Genomic DNA, 19,486 nt, shown 5'->3' on the forward strand with positions numbered 1-19,486 from the left:
AGCCCTTGGTCTTTTCAGGGCCACAGCTGTTTTGGATCCGAAAAACTCTCAGTATGCGTAATGTATAATGGAAACTCTTCCATGCTTGCCTGTTCGGGGAAAGAAAACACTTTTCCATGTTATGTCTTAATGGACATTGTTATCAGCTCTGTACATGCAAGGAAATCAACTGCTAAGATCAGGGCTGACTGGATATGGCCCTGTAAGGGGAGATTAATGTCTCAGCACAGGAATTTTTTAGTGTTGTAGTGGAAAATGCCTGGTGAGTCTGTTACCTATGACCGGGAAGCTATACATGGTGAAGATTGTTTAATCATGTGGGGTTTTTCAGCTCTGAGTTGATTTCTTCACGAAGGATAGGGTTTGTAACTTGTTTGTTGGGGTCCTCTCTCAGTGCCTAGCATGGCCCCCAAATGGTAGTAGTTGCTCAATACGTATCTTTGGAATCAAGTAGAGAAAAGAAGTGTTAACAACATTAATTAGTTATAAATATTAATGAAATAGAGGAAAGTTCGAGAAAAATCCAGAATGTTAAAAAACTTGTTTTTTTTCTTTTATTCCCCCCACTAGATTAGTGCAATTGGACGCATTTTACCAAAATTGCTTCTGCCCTGGGGCTTGGAAAAAGCAGATGAAATTTTATTAGACCAACAGGAATAGGCATTTTCTGTTTGAAGTAGAGTTGGGTAAACAGTCAGCTGAGAGGTGGTGAGCCCAAGCAGCCAGCTGGGAGGGAAGGACATTAGGCCAGATGAGGTCCGGACAGGAGCATTGTTTTTGACTTGGCTAGGGCTCCAGAGTGGTCTCAACAGGTCTTATTTCCATGGGAGTAGCTGGCAAGGGTTTCCTTCCCAGCAGCAGCTTGTGGCCTCTGTCGGCTTGGGTGCAGGTAGAAGGGAAAAACAAGATCAGGTTAAAATGGTGCTGGTGGGCAAGGTCTTGGTGGCCAGGATCATGGTGGCCCGGCCTATTCGAACCTTCTCCCCAGTATTATGTTGACGTGGATTAAGGGAGGGGAAAGGACAACAAACTGTTTTCTTTCCTGAGGTTAGGGATAGTGAGGGGTTTAAGGAGGCTCTTCATCACTGCTCAAGGGTAACCCAGTTTTGAAGGGAATTAACACCAAATAACATCACTGTCCATTAAAAGCAGGACCCCAAAGACAATAAGCAAACAAAAAAATATGTGAGGAAAGGACAAAACAAAACAAGAAAGTCCAGAAAAAAAAATTCAGCCCCCCTTCCTTCCAACTTTCTAAAACTGCTTCTGTTTCTGAGGGAACACACAGATTCCCACAACGTCTGTTCACTTGGAGGAGAAGGGAAACCATCCCAGAGGTCTGAGCCCGCCAGGCATCAAGTAAGGGCTGGAAGTCCATGAGCAAGGGCTGGATGTGGCCCCTGCTTGCCCTCAGCCTGCCTCTCCCCAGGCCAGTTTTGATTTCTGTTCCAAAGTACATGGGTCTTTATGTGTCATATTTCATTGTTGAGATCCAAGCGCCACATTTAAAATTTAGGCATATCTGTTGAAATAATACTCCAGCTAGAGTGAGAAGAAGAAAGCTGGGCTGTTTGCTTGGGAGCACTCACCCTTTTCTCACTGAATAGCAAAAATTCTAGGAGATCATGCCGAGGATTAGCAAGGGCCGTCCTTGGCAGGGGTGGGGTAGATTTAATGGAGAAGTGTAATATAATAGAAAGGAATGTGGGCTTTGGAGTCAGGCCTGGGTTCAAATCTCAGCTCTATCCCTTCCTTAGGGAGGGATAGCAGGCTAGTTACTTGTCTTATTGTGTTCTAAATTTCCTTAATGGTAAAATGGGTTATAATTACCTCATGGCATTGTGAAATTAATGTAAGTAAGCATTTAGGAAGCGCCTAGAATGTATAAGTGTTAGGCTTGCTATGCCCTTGCTACTGTGTTGGTTAAAAATGATATAATGACATATTTGCTATAGAATTATAAATACATGGGGGAAGACAGAGAGAGAGGAAAGAGTGACTGGACCCTTTGCAGGTGGCAGCCCCGAGTGGCCAGAGTAGATCTTTTGAAGGGCTCTCCCTCCTTTGCCACACTCTTACTCTCATCCTCCAAATCCAAATTCTCCTTCAGGCTCCCTGGAATCACACAAATGGCACCACAGTGGCAATAATGGCCCAAAGGATTCTGCCCTGCTCAGGGCAGAGGCCTAATAAGTGGACTTTTTGCTACCCAGGCACCCATGACCTCTTCTGAAGGTCAAGGAGACATAGTTGCTCTTCTTCTTGGTCTGAGAAGAGGGACACTGGGAGAGAAGGCATCACCAGTCCTGTCCTTCACCCACAGATGTGATAGGACAGAAGCCCAAGGTCACCCCTGCTGCTTCAAAAAAAAAAAGATGGAGGGGCACCTGGGTGGCTCAGTTGGTTGAGTGTCTGACTCTTGGTTTCAGCTCAGGTCATTATCTCAGGGTTGTGGGATCAAGCCCCACATTGGGCTCTGTGCTTGGCATGGAGTCTGCTTATCCCTCTCCCTCTGCTCCCCTGCCCCAAATGAATAAATAAAATCTTAAAAGAAATGGAGGGCGCCTGGGTGGCTCAGTTGGTTAAGCGACTGCCTTCGGCTCAGGTCATCATCCTGGAGTCCCGGGATCGAGTCCCACATCAGGCTCCCTGCTCAGCAGGGAGTCTGCTTCTCCCTCTGACCCTCCTCCCTCTCATGCTCTCTGTCTCTCATTCTCTCTCGCAAATAAATAAAATCTTAAAAAAAAATTAAAAAAAAAAAAGGAACCTTGCTAGAGTCTGAGACAACTAGTATGATTTCCCTCAAGCCAAGTTTAATCAAAAATTTCCATGGCCAAGTGACTCTGCCAGGACATTATGCCAAGGACATTTCATATGTGAGATCTCATCCTTATAAAGGTCCTGTGAGGTCATAATCACTCCCATTTTGCAGCTGAGGAAATCAAGGCTCAAGCTAGAAAGTGGCAGATCCAAGACTTGCACTTAAAAGTGTCCAATGAAGCCCTACTGAGTGCCCCAGAATTATCCTTCCTCATTTCTTTTCGTGAAATACTCCCATCTTCTCAAAGCTCCTATTTCAGCTAGCCATTCTAACTAAAAGGTGGCCAACAGGCCACTTCTTAGTGAAGTGATAAAGACTGTAAATCACAAGTCGTTCCCCTCACTGCAACTCTAGACAAGGGCCTTGGAGGAAGCTAGAAGGTGAGCCAAGAAAGTGAATCTCAAGCGGTGGGATTTCACTGATTGTGGAAAACAATGGGAGGGGGCACAGGGTAATATCAAGCTGTAGTTTCTTCCTGGTGGCCATTTAATACGCAGTGGTAGTGCCTGTAACTTGCCTATTTGTAGGGTCATTCTGAATTCCTAGAATTATTCAAATAGCTCATTTAGTTTCTGATCCTGTTTTCCAAGTATCTTAGCAAGAAGTCTCCTTTACTTGTTCCACTTTAGAGTTGACAGGGAGCTTTGCTCTCACTTGATCTTCCTGCACTCCATTCCACAAGCAGGCCAACTGAGAATGTATGCTCAGACATGGCCTCTGGTTCTTGGCGTACAGGATCCTTGATGCCTTGCCCTCTCTTCCACCTCCATCCATTGATGTGAATTATCATCCAGGTGTTATACTGTGAGAATCAGAAGGTATGGCAGAGAGAAGACAAGTTTTTCAGGAGCAAAACGGTTAGGGTTTTGCTCAGGGATTAGACAGGGTACAGGTTATGGTTAATGCAGGGAGTACCCACTGGGGCCAGTCAGAACCCACAGTAGGGCTTTTAGCAGAGAAGCCTGAAGATAAGGAATTGGTTAAACATGTTTTAGAAAAAGGAAAAAGGGAGCACTGAGGTAACACAGAGGTAAGAATTGCATGAAGCAGCGGCCACTCCCAGGGCTGGGGAACAAAGGGAAGGGGTGAGGTTGATCCGAACCCTGAGCCTCGGAGGAGGTCTCCCAGAGCTGGGACTCAGACCTCTGAGGAGGGGGCTACCACCAGCTACAGATACCTCAGCAGCTCAGGGCTGAGGCTCTGGGGCTGGGAGGGATAAGGCTGCTTCTGAATGGGGCACAAAGAGGCAGGAGATTGGAACCAGGTGCCCCCTTCTGGGATGAGGGGCCAGCCAGTGTTGGGTTGATGCTAACAGGAACAAGAAGCGAACAGGAAGGAGAGTGTGGCATCTCCTGACTTCTACCTTGCAGTTTCCTTCTAGTGCCCCCTATTGGTAGAGTTGAATATAGAGCCACCTGGGGGACAAATGGGGTTGGCAGTGCTCCAGCCCCAGCATCACTGAGCAGAGTCTAAGGGGCTGGGTTTTGGAGCGGAGAAACAATGTCTTAAAGACCGGCACGTGGGGTGAATAATTATGTATGGTAGCCAGTAAATCACTAACTTAAAGGAGCTTCAAACATGGTGTTTGAAGAGTAAGAGACTGTCTAGTGCAGTGTTGCTACCTCCGTGTATCTGGGTACTTTCACTGTTGTGAATATTAACCATGGTGTGTGTGTGTGTGTGTTTAAGGATTAGGAAGGGGGCTTGGCCTTTTTCACGTCTGCAGGAGTCCACTCCATCATGCTGGGAATAAACACTATCACTCTCCTCTGAGTTAATGAGACTCCAAAATAAATGTTTTCCTTTAGATTACACCTTGTAATTTATGATTCAGCCCCAGAAAAGAAACTTTAGTGTATTGGGAAATGGGAAAAGAAGAGGGTGTACTCAAAGAAACTTAATGGGGGACAGAGCTGGAAGGATTTGGAATAAGGACAAACCCAATTGCCAGTAAACCTCAGCTAAGCTTCATGTCTCCAAATCTTAGAAGCAAGCTAATGGCTTACAGTTCTCTAGTCTTGCTTACATAGTTCCAGGAAGACAGGCAGCTCACAGCCCAGAAAGCTTAGTAACTGAACTTTACATAACACCTGGGAACATAAGAGAATATGTGTGGGGAAGTGATGATGGGGCCATTTGCAGGTTGAAGTTAGCGCCTGGAAATTGTTCATCACCTGCTCAGCAGGCAGAACCACTGGAAACTAAATTGATGGTGATTATGCAAGAGAGGTAAATGGGAGCAGAATAAACACCATGTGAAAGGCATTATAACTGTTGAATGAATTAGAACTGCGGGGCAACTTCGTGTTCCTTGCCTGGGTCTTGTTCAGCTCTCCCTCATCAAACCCTGGTTAAATGGGAGCCCACCACAAGAAGAACAAAGTGTAAAATTGCAAGTGCACTGTTTGATACACTCCCACATGGCACCAAAATAGATAAGTGTTGATCTCATCAACAACATTATCTGCTGGCTGTGTTGTCCCCTGGTACCGAAAATTATCAGCGATAGAGGGAAATCAGAGTAGCCAAAAAATTTTCCAAGTAGACTGTTCATCTCATTCTGTCTGAGGGATTCCTGTTGGCAGCACCTAAGGGTTAAAATAGGTGAAGGCGTAATGAAATTCATTTAACAGAAAACTAAAGAGCTTGGGCTCTGGAGTCAGATGAACCTGGTTTCATTCTCTTTTCCCCTGCACTTACTGTGTGTCTGTGATCTTGAGCAAATGACTTATCTAAACCTCAGTGTCTTCATCTTTAAAGTGGGGATCATTCTGTTCCTTCTCTTGCAGTGCCTTTGTGAAGACCAAACGAGATGATGCAAATAACATGTTCAACAGAGTTCTTGGCGCAAAGTAAGTGCTCAAGAGATGTTGCTGTTCTATAATTATTATTATTGCTATTAATATTAGTACTCAATGAAAACTTACTATATACTAAGTGGAAGCCTCTACAGATAGAAAGATGAATTAGACCTACTCTCTGCTGCTAGAGAGCTCGCAACCTCTTGCAAAAAGGTGTTTGAGAGCCTTTATTGAGGGAAAATGGCCCAGCTCAGGTGGTGGTGTGGGGATTGGCCCTGGGGGATTTTCATGCGTAAGACAAACAGCAGGGCATGGGGAAGGAGAGCTGTGGATGTAAGGAGAAGGCTGAAAGCAGGAAGGGAGCCTGCGTGTGCAAGGGCTGACTGGAAGTGACCGAGGAAGTAGGAAGAGCTGATTTAGAGAGAACATCCTCTTCCTCTACCTTTGGCTCCCAGTCTTAGGAACCCACAGGACTGGATGAGTGTAAGGGACATTCTGCCTCTAACTCCCGACTTGGATAAATGGTGCAGTGCTATTGAGCGAACGACAGGGGCCCTGTTAGATGTCATTATGAAATGTGGTGAATTTGTGTCATATTGACAACCCTCTTGCTGTTAAATGGCTAGCCACTTATTACTGAAATTGATGATCAAGGAAAAAGTGTGAGATGGGTTGATTGCAAAATTGTTGGAAAGACCACGGCTGACAGAAACTACTCAATCCTTGGGTTAGGAATGAGCAGGTGGGCCTCCTCTGGGCCTGTCAGCAGACCTTGCTAGGTCCCTTATTCCTCATGACAAATAGGCTCTCAGTATCTCCCGTGAAGAGAAACAGGGTGGCCTGGTAAAAGGCCCCTTGAAAGATTTAAATGTGCTGTCTTGTAGGAGATGAAGGGTGGCGGGACCCTGAAGGCCATAGAGGAAACAGCTACATGCTGCCAAGATTTAATACACATACAGGTTATTTTGGGGGCCATCTAGACCTTCCCTGATAAAAGGAAATAAAGAATCTGTCAATTAAAAGAGTTATTAATTTTTCTGTCTTGCGACAGAATATTAAATCTCAGTTAACATATGTGTTTACCTGACTGGGTTTCTGTGCAATTGCTAGTGTTCAGCTCTCAGCACTCCCTTATCTTTAGTGAGTCCCTTGCAAATTTTGTGAGAACTTTTAGGGTTGATATGCAATCACTATTCTCTTCCATGTTATTACAGAAATTTGATAAACCACCGGATTTAAAAACCCCATGAAATGCCACCCCAGCAAAAGGGAGACCATGGCTTTTGGGGTATACATTTTCTTTTTTGTACAAACACATTTTTTTTTTCTTATATGGAGGCTGCTATTTTGGGTTGACATGTGCAAACAGACGAAAGAAAGCTTAATCTTAGGTTTAAAAAAAAAAAAAGCCACTAAATGGTTTATATTTTAGTGAGCCAGTAAAATCCAGAAGTTTTCCTTCTGGATAAAAACTCTTATTTCCAGAAATAAAAAAATTGGATCATTTTCCTTGTGTTCTCTCTAAATTGGTTTGGCTCTTGGAAAAGGAGTGGCATTTGTGAGGTTTATAGTAAATTCATTCATGGGACACTGGAGCCTGCTGTAAGATATCCCAGAGTCCATGCCATGAGGAAGCTATGGATGAAATACCTTATAATTCAGTCATTTTCAGATCTCATTTTAGTGCTGTGGTGACCAAAGCCCACTGAAAGGAGTTCATTAAGAGGCTTTTATAAACATATATGCTCCAGTGGCAGGTTTGCCCACAAAATGGAGAGATGTATCACAGAAAGTCAAGTTCTAGGATGACATTAAAATTCATTCAGCACATCACACAATTTTATCAAATATTTCCATTGGCCCTGTTTTGGATAACTTTGGATTCATTTATTTATTTATGGAGTAATTAGGCTTAATTGCAAATGTTTAAATACTAATTAAAAATTTAAAAAATTGTTTCCAGAAAGCAGTAGTTGATCTAAAAGAGGATGCTATCTCTAACATTAAGGAAAATGACTATGTTGGCTAGAACATCAAAAATTCACCCACTGCCAAGTATGCCTGGCTTAGAGCAGAGCTTTTTTAGGAAACTTACTGTCTCTGGCTCTTCTGATCATCTTCTCTCTCCTTTTTCTCCTCAAATGTCCTTTCTCTCCTGTCTAGAATGCCCTGTTGTGTCTCCCCTGAGGGTCTGGGTCCCTGGACTTGTCCATTTAAGTTAGTTTATTTTCCCTCAAATTTCTTCTGCTTAAAATCCTTTATTATGATAATCTGCTTCTCCATTGTTGGTCTATAAAAGTTCTGTTCCTTGGTATTGACGAGGTAGGGGATGGGCCTAGGTTGGACTTGGGAATGTAAAGATATGGATATAATGATAATAACAAAATCATGGTTATGACTACTACTTATTACTTCATTAATAGCAGCTTTATGGCAGCATTTGTACAATGGCAACTGAAAATACTCTGTATGTACATCAGTAGTGGGAATGATGAATATATTGGGGTGCACTTATACTGTGGAATGTGGTATGGCTCTTAAAATTAAGTTAGATATACATGTATTGACCAGAAAAGATGGCCAGATTTTTTTTAGTTTTTTTTGAAGGTTAATTTCAACATCATGTGTGTAGTATATATTAGAGTAAAAGAAAAGAAAATAGGGCGCCTGGGTGGCTCAGTTGGTTGAGCGACTGCCTTCGGCTCAGGCCATGATCCTGGAGTCCCTGGATCGAGTCCCGCATCAGGCTCCTTGCTCGGCGGGGAGTCTGCTTCTCCCTCTGACCCTCCCGACCCTCCCCCCTCTCATGCTCTCTCTCTGTCTCTCTCTCAAATAAATAAATAAAATCTTAAAAAAAGAAAAGAAAAGAAAATATCTTTAAATATGCATTTTTGTTTTATGAATTTGTATAAGTGCAGAGAATGGTGTGAAAAGATGCACACCACACTTTATATTGGCAACATCTGGGAATGAATAGAGGGCTGAGAAGAAGATTATGAACTTAAAAACTCATCTCTGTATTTTTTACTGGTTACAATAAGTGTGTAATTTTGTAATTAAAAATCCAATCAGGTTTAAGATGAAACCTAATATTTAATGAGTTCTTCCTATGGGAAATCACTACACTAGACTAATAGATTCTAAGAATCCTAATAACTCTGTAGGTAGGTACTGATACAGTTTCTACCTTATAGGTAAGGAAATTGAAGGCTAGAGAAGTACCCTGTCCAAGTTCACTGAGTGACAGAACATAATTTGTCATATATCCACGTGTCTGGAAACTGGAGATCATCTGAGGAGAGTTTAGGGGAAAGCACCAACAGACATGAAATTTTTATTTTCTCTTTAAAAATTTTAAGAATTATTTTAAATAAATGAAATTTTATTTTTAAATAAAAATTTATTTAAAATTTTATTAAAAATTTAAAGAAAATAAATAAAATACAATTTTAATTTTAAAATGTTTATTTCTTACTGAGGTATAATTGATGTACAGTATCCTATTAGTTTCAGGTATGTATCATAGTGATTTGATATTTATGTATATTACAAAACGATACCCATGGTAAGTGTAGTTACCATCTGTCACCATACAAAGTTGTAGAATATTACTGACTGCATTTCCTATGCTGTATATTACTTCCCCATGACTTTTTTACTGTATAGCTGAAAGTTAGCTTCCATGTGGAATATCCATACAATGGAATGTTACTAGGCACTAAAAAGGACTACAGTACGATACCATGGTACAGCATGGTTCAACCTTGAAAACATTATTCTAAGTGAAGGAGGTTAGACACAAGGACACAAGAGACCACATGCTATGTGATTCCATATATCTGAAATGCCCAGAATGAACACATCTATGGAGACAGAAAGTAGACTAATGGCTACCTAGGCCCCAGGGGACAAGGGATCTGGGAAAGACTGCAAATGGGTAGAGTTTCTTTTTGCAGGGACAGAAATGTTCTAAAATTAAATTGTGGGGATGGTTGCACAACCCTGTGAATATACTAAAACCCATTGAATTGCACACTTTAAGTGGTTGAATTGGATCGTTATGTGAGTTACATCTCAATAAAGTTATTATAAAACATAGCTCCCTTTATAAACATCCTTTAATGGACAGAACATTCTTGTAGACCCTTCTGCCTAGATTGTCCTGGATTCTCTTGGCAGAGGACAGGACTCCTTTATAATCTGATTTATAAATCAGATTGCTCTGATTTATAGACATTCAAGGAAACCTGCAAGAAATGGTAATAGAACAAATGCTCCCAAGGTCTTAATTTTTTTTTTTTTTTTTGTGGCTTTGGTGTCATGTTCAAGAAGCTTGCATAGATCTCTCTACTTCCTTATAATGATCTCCTCAGTAGTCTCTTTTTAAGTCAAAGGCTGCTTCAATTTTGATGAGGTTGTCAAATCCCACCTGGAGTTTTGAGAAGTCCTGGCTCTGGGGTTTATCATTATTTCTTCTTTCAGCCAGATTTTTCTCCCCAACAACTTCAAACAAATTCAATTTCTCAGTTACTGTCTTTTAAGCTTGTCATTCTTTTCACTTACTCTTTCCTCTGTACAGGTTCAATTTTGAGTTTTCAGTTGCCCAAACACTATTAACAACAGCTGTGTTGTTTTATTAGTAAAATAGTTATAGCTACAATGGTTTTTAAAAATTAAAAATAAATTACTACTAGCAACAGGTTAAAATTACTCTCAGAAACTTTCTGTTATGTCTGTTATGATAGTCACTCTTACCATTTGGGTAACAACTCACAGTGCCACTACTGAGATGACTGGAAAAAATAAAAACCTCAATATGCTAATGAGGATGACTTGTCAAAAAGTCCAACAAATATTTATTGAGTGTAGATTATGTTTAGGACACTGGGATTTTTATGGGAGATAGAAAACCTGTTAGGAACTGAAACTCTTTTAGGGGAGATCAGGCTTGAGAGACTATAAGGTTGAGAAACAATGGAAGAGTTAGCAATAAATACCCCCAATGCTAGAATTCTTAACTGTTCTAAGTATAAAAGGGGCCTTTGTTAATTCATTATGAAACAACTGTTTATTCAGCACCCCTCTTTTAAATTTTTATTTTAATTTTTTTAAAATTTAATTTTATTATGTTAGTCACCATACAATACATCATTAGTTTTTGATGTAGTGTTCCATGATTCATTGTTTTCATATAACACCCAGTGCTCCATGCAGTACATGCCCTCCTTAATACCCATCACCAGTCTAACCAATCTCCCCCACCCCCCTCCCCTCTAAAACCCTCAGTTTGTTTCTCGGAGTCCATAGTCTCTCATGGTTCGTCTCCCCATCCAATTTCCCCCCCTTCATTTTTCCCTTCCTTCTCCTAATAATTGACTTTCTCTGCTTCACTTATTTCACTTAGCATAATCTCCTTCAGTCCCATCCATGTGGATGTAAAAGTTGGGGATTCATCCTTTCTGATGGCTGAGTAATATTCCATTGTATATATGGGCCACATCTTCTTTATCCATTCATCTGTTGAAGGGCATCTCGGCTCTTTCCACAGTTTGGCTATTGCAGACATTGCTGTTATGAACATTGGGGTGCATATGGCCCTTCTTTTCACTACATCTGTGTCTTTGGGGTAAATACCCACTAGTGCAATTGCTGGGTTCAGCATTTCTTTTATGCAAGCTCTTAGGGGTGAAGCTGATCCTTTGTGGGGTTGGAAGCTTGATGAGGGTGCCCTCTCTCTCCTTTTCCAGGAAGTAGCATCGAAAACTTCTAAGCCTCAGTGGGTTTCCAATCCATGAGAGAACAGGCATGGGTACAGTGACTCCACTATGACTCTACTCCAGTCCTTTAGACCCAGGCATGAGGTCTCCTGCCCTGGGCCCTGCCTTTCAACGACCCCATATTAGCTGCCTCTGTGGAGGGAGGAGCCAGTGGGGCCATGGGGAGGTGCCCACCCAGCATCCACACCATCTTGCTCTAGACACTATGAATACTGGGGCCCTGGACTTCCCTGCCCAGATGGCTCAAGTCAGCTTCCAGGACCTGTGCAGGTTGCTAGCCTGGGTCCACCTATGCTGCTGGTGTGAGCATCTCTGGGCAAGAGAAGGAGGGGCGGTGTCAAAGGGCAGCTCTTTGTAAGTAAGTGAATGTGGACAGAGCTTGGAAGTTCAGGTTGGGGTGCTTATAAGCATGTGTATAAGGTGCATCGTGATATAAGAAAAGAAGGGGAGTGAGCCACAGGCCAGAAGCTGACTCTTCCCACCCACCTGGTTCTGCACTAGAACTTGGAGGAGTTAGAGAATTTTAAATTTCTAGAATTTAAAATTAGTGTTATGATAGAGGGAGGAGCAACACCTTATGATAAGGCAGCTTCATAGGAGGGCTGACATCTGCCTTGGGCTTTGAAAGATCTGTTTAATCAGTATTTTCCAGCACCTACTACTTACTTGTAGTAGGCACATTCCTAGGCACTGAGATACCTAGAGAGATCTGCTGTTGTCCTTGCCAGCAGGGAATGTGCAATCTAATAAAGATTGAGATTTGGAAACAAAAACTGCCATGAAGTAAGTTAGGCCCCAAAGTGGAGATTCTATAGCGTGTACCGGGGACACATAGCTCTTCCTGGGAGGTAATCTGTCAAGGCTTCACAGAAGTCTTTGATTTGCATCCAGATTTGGGTCTTTGATTTGGTTCCAGAAGACTGAGTAGGAGTTTTCAAGTAGATAGGAGGATAACTGAAAACCATTCCAGGCAGAAGAGAATAGCATCCCTTTCTGGTGTGGTATGATTGAGGAACTGCATGTAGTTTGGGATGGGTTATAGTGTAGCCTTTCTGTATGGAGAGAGTGATCAATGATATTTATTCTTCAGTGTATTAAGCAGCTACTTTGGTCAGGCACTATGAGTTCTAGACTAAGCCTGGGTAGAGGTTAGAGAGGATGGATGGTTTGATATTTGATATCATTTGATATGATAAAGAGTTTGCAATTTATTCAGAAAGCTATGGGAACTATTATAGTTATTTAAGTAAGAAACTAGAGGAAAGACAAGATAGGAGACTACTGCAATAGTCCAGGCAAAAGATGAGGATGGCAGTGTCAATGGGGGCTCAGAGGGGAGGGGAAATAATACACATGACTTATCCAGTCGATATAGTAAAAAGAGGAAAGGCTAGAATTAGTACTTTCAGGTTGTAAGGACCAGCATTGTGTGTGGTGATGGCTATTTATTAGGCTAGGATGAACAACATGTTTAGTCAGAGCGAGAATGGTGAGTATTAGATTCTGTTTTGGATATACTGAGTCACTGAGGTCAGATAACCATATAGAAATGTCTACTGGGCATTTGGAACTATGAACCCAAGCTCAGATAAGAACTGTGAACTGAGTATGTAGATTTGTGAACATAGACACAATAGAAAAAACCCTACGGGACTAGATGAAATTGTGCATTTATTAAGTACCCAGTGCATACCAGGAATTGTATTAGGTTCTGGGGGTATGCCAGTTAAATAAGGCACTATTTCTTTTAAGTATCTTATGGTTTATGTGGAATTCAGAGGGTTGGATAGAGCCAAAATTATGTTCTGTAGGGAAGATTGAATCTTAAATAAGTGTTTTATTTTTTGTTTGTTTTCCAGATTCAAAGAAGTTGGATATATAAAGAGAAAGGAGGATTTTATGAGCTAGAGGAGAATGTTTAGATGGAATGACTGTTAATACTGGTAGGATAGATGGTGGTGTTTAGAGAAGGGGGCATCAGGTTTAATCATTTAGGACATGGAGATAAGGCCCTGTGTGAACCGCGGGAATGGCTGCTGATGTGCTGAGCGAGAGGGAGTGATGGAGTCCCAAAAGGCTTAGGAAGGAGTTGGGTGACCCAAAGTCCTAGAAGATGGCACAGGTTGTGGTGCATTCATCCTCACTGGATATCACTGGAGAGCCCCTGGAGGTGAATGGGAGATGACGTCAAGGAAAGGTAAAGGTGGCAAAGCTAACCTCCATGAGTTTCCAAGGCAGAGTGGGTTTCATTGAAGGCAGGAAGGATCAGTGATGACTTGGGGAAAAGCTTACATTACTATTAGTTTTCATAGTATCTGTTGGAGATGGTTATATGGACTTGGGGCTAACATTCCATAATGTGATTCCATGGTGATGAGGACATTTGTTTGCCAAGGAAATTGCATAAGGATTGGTGGAAAGAATTGGGAGGTAGGTCAACTTTAGGGGCTAGGTCATTGGACAGGAGGCTCAGAGCAATATTGGGAGAGGGTTTGGCAATGGCCTTAAATTTCAGGTGGTGACAGGCAAGGGGGAATGCATAGTTTCATCCTGGCTCTGAAACATTCAGAACACTGTCACAAAGGGATAAAACACAAATATGACATTTTGGAATGGGATTTTATGTTGAAATTTTTCAGTGATAAAACTCAGGTAATGGAGTGCCATTGTTGCCACAAGTCTGTTTCTCTTGCTTGTCTGTGAATCTGGGTAGGACCCCCTTGAAAATAAATGCTATTTTGGGAATGTTGAGGGTGTCATTTTCTCCTCTCCATCCAAAAGGACATAGAGCATTCCAGGAAGAGGGATTGCCAGAAGTGCAAGCATAGGGATGTGAAACTGTGTGGGAGTTTGGGAATTGATGAGATGTAGGGCTCAGAGATTGAAGAGATGAAGACTGAAACTGAAGAAGGTAGAGGGTTCTGGAAGGGCCTTGAATGTCACACAGAGGAATTGGTTTTATTCTACAGTAAAAGAGGACTGACATGAATAGCAGTTCTGTGGTTTGTAAATGTAGAGAAATGGGGACAATGTAGAGGTGGGACAGCCAGGAATAGACAGAGCTGTCAAGAGGCCACTCGATGCTATTGGCCACTCAATAATGAAGAACACATGGTACTTGCCTTTGAGGTGATTTTAAACTAGTCAAATGGAACAAAGACTATAACTAGTTACAAGGTAGAATGTGATAATGTGAAAAGAGAGATTTAAAATACCATCCTGACCAGAGGAAGGGGATCAGGAGATTCTTCATGAAGGAGGTGGCCTATGGTCTACACATGACAGGGAGGCAAGGTTTTGATTTGTGGTACTGAAAGGCAGAAAGAAGGTATTTTGGCCCAAAGTATAGAATGTGTTTGAGGGAAGAAAGACAGGTCCATTTAGTTTGTAGCAAGCATTCTTTTTTTTAAGATTTTATTTATTTATTTGACAGAGAGAGACACAGCGAGAGAGGGAACACAAGCAGGGGGGAGTGGGAGAGGGAGAAGCAGGCTACCCGCCAAGCAGGGAGCCCGATGCGGGGCTCAATCCCAGGGCCTTGGGATCATGACCTGAGCCAAAGGCAGACACTTAATGACTGAGCCACCCAGGTGCCCCTGTAGCAGGCATTCTTTACTGTTTTTTGTGCCATTGATCTGTGTGGCAGTCTGGTGAAGCCTATGGCCTCCTAAGTATAATATTTTATATGTATAAATTAAAATAATAAGATTGCAAAGGAAAACAATTGTACTAAAGTCATCAATAAAGTAAATACATTTGCATTTAGTAATATATACATTTTATATAGCAATAGTAATAATATATAGTATAATATATACATTTTATTAACAATATAATAACAAGCTCTAGCAGCAATCTAATAATGACTATAATTCCAAGTTGATGAGCTTAGGTGATATTTTGGGATATCTGCAACAACTGTAATGTGGTATGAGAATATCTGAGATCTCAATTGTTGACAAAATTACTGGTGCTGTTAATAAATGCTGGTGGTTTGGTGCCTACAGTCATAGTTGAAGAAAGTACAAAGTTCATATACTCTGTAAATTCTATCCATAGATACCTGGGGAATCATGGTCCCCAGTTAAGAACTCCTATAGAAAATGGGGTTCAGCAAAGTAATATACCACAGTGTTGTTCTAAGTCATGAGTTCTTCCAGGGCTTTAAGATAGTATTTGATTTACAAGATCAAGATTTATTCAACACCTTATTCAAGGACCATGCTTACTGAGTAAACCAAGAACACCCACGATGTTGCAGTTTTTTAGGTCACCTATATGTTTTGCCCTCTGTTGCCTAAGAAGACCTCTTGACTGTATTTGCAGAATGAGGAGAGCGATCTTCCCAAATTTGCAGAAGGGCATCAAGTGCAAGGTGTAGAACAGAGGTCTGAGTAGCCTACGTGGTCAGTGGCACAGTGTGCTCTTTGTCTTCCAAACCTGGGGGAGGAGGTGGAGAACAGGAGAGACGCTGCTTGTTGTCCTGGAACAAGGGGCTGGTCCTTGACCTTTTTGTTTGGGGCTGCTTAGCTATTTGTTAGTTGGAAAAATCTTAGTAAAACACAAATGGAGCAGTTAGATGGACAGATGGAAGGACAAAATAAGCAGAAGGAAAAAGTGAGCCGGGCATTGGAAAGGCTTTTTTGGTGGAAGGTGTGTCCGAAGGGCCCAGTCTTCAGCACTGAGATTTTCCTCTGTGCCTGGGGCTCAGTGTGGATGGCTGTCTTTTGGTTTTGGAATATGACAAAAGCTGCGGATATGGCTGCTTACTTTAGGAACAAATAAGGGCCCCTTTGTTTTCAGCAAAGTGGGAACAAAGGGGCTTTACGTACGTGGCTTTAGTCATAGCCTGAACACACAGAACGGGAAACCCTGGACACTGGGAGCTCCTGAGACACAGAGAAAACAGACCTTTTTAGCCTTCTACTTCATCCTTTCTTCCCTGGGCAGTGTGAATCGACAGCAATGTGGTGAGCATTGTGCTCGTGAAATTCACTCTTTATTCACTTTATGACTGCTGTTCCTTGTACCTCCTGGCCCCTGGGGACACCTAGCATGGCTTTGAGTTCAAAGCCCTCAGGGCATCCCAGCTAGGTGCTTCATGGTTCTTGTCATCCCCCATAGATGCCCATGCTCACAAAAAATGTCAGCTGTACCAGTCACTGCACAAAGGACTGATTCTCGCTGCAAAGGCAGAGTGGAAACATCTGATGTTGTAGCCAGCCATCTGGCTACCTTTGGGGACTGAACATGCATATTAATTTAATCTTTTGTTTATTACCTAGTTCACTCTCAAACATGTAGGTGGTGTTAATTGCAATGTTTGTTAAGCAGCCTCCCCACTGCAATCCATCCTTTCAATCCCAATCGTTGGGCAATTACTGCTACTAATATACTTCTAGTTGAGTGTACCAACAAGCAGGGTGGACTGCCTGTGCCTGTTTCTCTTGGATGATGATCAGTCAGTCAGCTTTTCTGGCTCTTTATGATGTAAAGAGGAACTATATTATTAAAACGTTTAATTTTCTAAAGTGAAGAAATTCAAAAGGAGTTTCTTGGGAAAGTGGAGTGCATTGAAGGAATAGTACCGTCTGCAACTCATTTACATAAAAGGTATAAAAGATTTGGGTAGGTCAGATTTTCACTGGACTTATAGCCAAAATAAAGTCCTAAGACAGATAGTTTGGCCTGTCTTAAATGGATTCTAGTCACTAGTTTGCAACATCAGTACACTCAAAGACCACATGGCCCATAAATATCCTTTTTCTGCTTGCCAAGGAAATGAACAAGCCAGACCGACAATCTAGTCTTGACAGGGGCACCTGTATATTGACTTCTCCTTTTTCTTCTTCTAATAACACATGAACTACCAACTACAAAGGAAAGTAGCATCTGATTCTACAAAGCAGGAAGTCAAGGAGAGAGATAATGGCTGGTTAACCAGATCACCATATATTCTACATTGGTCCCTAATTCCTCTTTCAACAAGGACAGGAAGTTGTCCCTGCAAATGCGAGGTAGAAAGATTTTTCTATCTCAGAAAGTGACTTGGAAGAAGGTACAGAGATAGGAATGGAAAAGAAATATAAAGAAGCAAAATTTTAGGGTAAAACTCTGATATATGATATTCTTTCGTGATTTTTCTTTAACTGACATTTCAATGATATGTGATAGAGAAATCTATTTGTAATTCCCAATCCTAATCTTTCAGGGTATAGAGTTGAGCAAGAGTAGAAAAAGCTTATGACCCAGAATGGGAAGCGAAAAGAAAATGGGAAAAGTTAGGGATTTTTAGAACTCCTTAAGGAACATAAAGTTTGAATCTCTCCCAGAACCAACATTTTGAAAAATAATCAGAGCTTTAAGCTTAGCATCTTTTTTAAAGAAAATAAAAGAAAAAATATATACACAAATACATCTTCTATTTTATTTGTTTGTAATGTCACAAAGATAGGTAGCTGGGTAGCCATTTGTCTTTCCATGGGTCTGCAGTCAATGCAAATTTCTAGGTGTCAGAAATAAAACACTGCTTTTCTTATCCTTACTCTCTGTGTCATGCAGGCTACACTGAGATATACATACTTTGAGTAGCTTAAAGGGAAACCAGGCTGGCAAAAATGTAATCTGGTGACTTAACATTGTTTTCATGTTTTGTAAGGACAAATTGAGTAAAAAACCTAAGACAAGTAATATACAAACATGGATTCACTCTCTACAATGGGGACTGCTGGAGATGACTTTTTTTTTTTTTTAAGATTTTATTTATTTGACAGAGCACAAGCAGAGGGAGAGAGAGGGAGAAGCAGGCTCCCTGCTGAGCAAGGAGCCCGATGTGGGACTCGATCCCAGGATGCTGGGATCATGACCCAGGCTGAAGGCAGCCACTTAACTGACTGAGCCACCCAGGCGTCCCTGGAGAGCCCTACAAGAAATATTGAAAGGGGTCTTCTTTTAGAATGACTTTTAGAATAAATTTTTGGCTATTTTACATTTTGTTCCTAAATCCCCTAACATTGTGACTTGCCAATAATTTTTATCAGATTAGTTTGGAAATTAAAACCATTCACTTTCTTTTTCTTTTCTTTTTTTTGCCAAGTAGAAAATCTGAAGCATGTAGCATGTTATATTGCAAATAATGGACATCTAATAAATGCTTGTTGCATAGATGTCAAGCTCAGCACTGAAATCTTGTGACTTTCTCCTGATTCTGGGCATGTTTATAAGCATACCATATATTTTTAATAATAATTACCTTTCTCACAAAGTGCATTCACATATATTCCTCATAGCATTATTATTATTTCTTTTTACTTAGAAGACCCCTTTCAATATTTCTTGTAGGGTTCGTTTGGTGTTTGCAAATTCTTTTAGTTTTTATTTGTCCTGGAAGCTTTTTATCTCTCCTTCTATTTTCAGTGACAGCCTAGCTGGATATAGTATTCTTGGCTGCATATTCTTCTCGTTTAGTGCTCTGAATATATCATGCCAGTCCTTTCTGGCCTGACAGGTCTCTGTGGATAGGTCTGCTGCCAATTTAACGTTTCTACCATTGTAGGTTACAGACCTCTTTTTTTTTTTTTTTAAAGTTTATTTATTTATTTGACAGAGAGAGACACAGCAAGAGAGGGAACACAAGCACGGAGAGCAGGAGAGGGAGAAGCAGGCCTCCCACCAAGCAGGGAGCCCAATGCGGGGCTTGATCCCAGGACCCTGGGACCATGACCTGAACCAAAGGCAGACACTTAATGACTGAGCCACCCAGGCACCCCAGGTTACAGACCTCTTGTCCCGAGCTGCTTTCAGGATTTTCTCTTTGTCTCTGAGACTTGTTAATTTTACTATTAGATGTCAGGGTGTTGACCTATTTTTATTGATTTTGAGGGGGGTTCTCTGTGCCTCCTGGATTTTGATGCCTGTTTCCTTCCCCACATTAGGGAAGTTCTCTGCTATAATTTGCTCCAATATACCTTCTGCCCCCCTCTCTCTTTCTTCTTCTTCTTCTTCTGGGATCCCAATTATTCTAATATTGTTTTGTCTTATGGTATCACTTACCTCTCGAATTCTCCGCTTGTGATCCAGTACTTGTT

At 41.5% G+C, this 19,486-nt stretch overlaps 1 long non-coding RNA gene across 2 annotated transcripts in view; it reads left to right on the plus strand.

The window, feature by feature from the left end:
• LOC115944019 (uncharacterized) overlaps window positions 1-19,486 on the plus strand; it is a 238,613-nt gene that overhangs the window by 130,785 nt on the left and 88,342 nt on the right. For both annotated transcript variants that reach the window (XR_014147152.1, XR_014147151.1), the window contains exon 2: window positions 5,611-5,673. This is a non-coding gene — a long non-coding RNA (uncharacterized LOC115944019). The remainder of the gene's footprint in view (window positions 1-5,610; window positions 5,674-19,486) is intronic.

This window comes from Leptonychotes weddellii, chromosome 7 (assembly GCF_054177405.1).
Source record: "Leptonychotes weddellii isolate Sample4059 chromosome 7, ASM5417740v2, whole genome shotgun sequence".
Classification (NCBI taxonomy): domain Eukaryota; kingdom Metazoa; phylum Chordata; class Mammalia; order Carnivora; family Phocidae; genus Leptonychotes; species Leptonychotes weddellii.